The sequence below is a fragment of the Molossus molossus genome, unplaced genomic scaffold (assembly GCF_014108415.1).
Source record: "Molossus molossus isolate mMolMol1 unplaced genomic scaffold, mMolMol1.p scaffold_m16_p_6, whole genome shotgun sequence".
NCBI classification, from domain to species: Eukaryota; Metazoa; Chordata; class Mammalia; order Chiroptera; family Molossidae; genus Molossus; species Molossus molossus.
In genome coordinates, this window is record NW_023425399.1 from 72,278,785 (window position 1) to 72,281,629 (window position 2,845).

The 2,845-nt window shown below is 33.4% G+C and overlaps 1 pseudogene; it reads left to right on the plus strand.

Moving 5' to 3' along the window:
- The first annotated feature begins 1,266 nt into the window (after positions 1 to 1,266).
- Positions 1,267 to 1,788, plus strand: LOC118619246 (annotated as a pseudogene).
- Positions 1,789 to 2,845: the final 1,057 nt, after the last annotated feature.

The following is a 2,845-nucleotide window of genomic DNA, read 5'->3' on the forward strand; positions in this document are numbered from 1 at the left end:
CTTTCATGCTCACTGCAAAAAATAACTGGATAACATGTAATGTGGGGGAAACTCCTAGTGATTTCCCTCAATATTCTACTCTATCAGATCATGAACAACTATAAGGATTGGAACTGAAATGTATTGTCCCTTTGCTAATGGTTCTGTTATTTCTGTGTGCGTATGGGAAACAAAACATTTCTTAAATAATAGAAGGCAAGTTAGCTTTTCTCTAATGAATAAAGGAAGTTTCAATAACTCCCAAAGGCAACATATGTGTGTGTGTGTGTGTGTGTGTGTGTATATATATAAAAGGAGAGGAAATGTTTAAAATATGCACACATTTGCACTCTGAAACCCTTTCCGACTAGTTATCTGAACTAGAGAAATATGGCATTCAAGTATGTTTTTAAATTCACTCACTTCTAGACAGTTTATGGCTCTAGGAAGTTAGTGGTGGGATTTGGAGTCAAATGTTCCTGTCCAGACGAGGACATTGGTGTTCATAAATTAGAATCGCAGAACTGCTCCAATAGTCTATCTGAATGGAATTAAGGCAGCAATCCAGTTGTCAAGTGGCCTAGGAATGACATTGACATTGTCCTCAAAAAGGCATCAATAGCAGAATTCAAGGTTTAAAGAGGAGGTAAAGTATGTTGATGTCAGGAAAGCTGTAGGTAAATCTGAACAAAATGAGACGAGAGTATATCTACCAATGTAGTTCAATGGCCATCCTTAATTTCAGGAAAAGGATGTTTTATTAGGAATCCACATTTAACACTGATATTTTCACTTGGGGGTGAGATGTTAGGAAAAAAATGTTAGCTAGAACTAGCTTGCTTTTTTGAAAGTTTGAACTGAATTTTCATATATAATTTTTGTGACAAAAGGCAATCACAGATATATATTCTTCTTTGCTATTTGAAGTATGTGTTTTTCTCCATTATCCATCAGAACAGGAAAGAGGGAGGTCGGTCAAAAGGAATTTCCTCTTACACTGGTATTCCTAAGGACTTTTCTGCCTCCTTTAGATAGACTGACTTCCCATAGTCCTTTAGGCTTCACTTGTACATTTACCATTTCCTTGATGCTTTGGGGGTACAGAGTGGCAGGAGGTGGAACAGCACAAGTAAGCACCACAGTTACCATATTCTATTTGCTATTGTTATTCCCTGCAAAAGAAAATAAAAATAAAATCCTTGCCTCTCATTCAAGTTTCTAAAAAATGTTATTTTTCTTTTATCTAGCTCAAGTTCTAAATATCAAATAGTGGGACTATAAAACGTAATGAAAGATCTTAGTCTTCCTTACATCTTTCTTGTCCCAGTGCATGGCAACTGTGATGAACTCCCAGAAAAAGGAAAAAAAAGGTGCCCATTCCAGGTTTCAGAGCACCAGAATAAGTTTAACTTCAAAAATGACAAGTTTAATAAAAGTCTTCAGACAAAGAAACTCAATGCAAATCTTCATGATTGAGTATGTCAGCCCTGTAAAGAAGTTCTTGAATGGCGTGTAAAAACAGCAAATACAAACCATTCTCAATGCCTACAAAATATGTTAAATGTTTACTAAAGACAGTGAAGGATTCTTATTACAGAATGTGTAGGCTATGTGCCTGTGAATTTGAAGTCTGTGCAAAATGTGGAAAGAAGACATTCTTACTCTGTTTAATAAATACTCAAAAAAGAAAACATTGACAATAATCTATGTTCCAACTGTAGAATAAGCTGCAGAAGAAATGAAGAAAGTGATGATTTACATTTTCATATTGATTTGGATGACTAAGAAGATGACAATGAAGTAGATTAATATAACTATATTAAGTCAGTTGGAAAACACAAAATTCTAAATAACTTTTGACTTTGAGGGTTTTACAAAAATTACTGTAAAATCCTCATGAAGAATTTAGAAAACCCTATAGAAAATAGCAACATTTATGTATGGACAATTTAAATTGTGTATGATATTTGAATAATTATAAAACTTTCATCCAGAGTTTTGTTGGAATAAATTTTAAGTACCATGGCTAGAATATCCGACAAAATGAATATTAGGGTGTCATGATGCAGCTCATAGGAATTATTTAAAAGGACATACTACCTAATATCAAAGTAAACAAGATTTAGCCCAGTCGGTGTGCCTCAGTGGATGGAGAACTGAGAGGTGCTAGTTCAACTGCCAGTCACGGCACATGGCCAGGTTGCGGGCTCCATCCCCAGTAGGGGGCGTGCAGGAGGCAGCCAATTGATATTTCTCTCTCAAATCTATGCTTTTCTCTCTCTCTCCCTTCCTCTCTCTCTAAAAGAAACAATAAAAACATTTTAAAAAGTAAACAAGATTTAGAATTGATGGTTGTGCAAGAACTATCTCCTGGAAAAATCACATTATTATTGCTAGCCTCAAAAATTGGTCCTCAGTATGTAACTTGATAAATTGATCTCTAGTAAATAATCCACATAACAAAAGCCCCCTAATTTATGTTTGGTTGTTATACAGCAAAAAGTTTAATTTTTAATGCTAATGTTTAACAAGTGTATAGCAGTTTTATCTTTGGAAGTATTTCTATATACATCATCACATATTTTACCTTTTTCCTTTTGTGAAATATGCATACAGAAAAAATGCTTAAAACAATGTTTAGATTAATAAATGATTATAAAGAAAATTTACATACCTATCAGCCAGATGAAGAAACTAGTCCTAGACAATATAAATTACATTTATTTTATTTTTGAGCTCTTTTTTTCTCTTTTTATTTTGAAAATCTGACACCTAAAGAAAAGTAGCAAAATAATACAATTAACCTTTATATTTTCCTACCTAAATTCATATTTGTTAACAATTTGCCATGTTTGTTTTTTTTTTT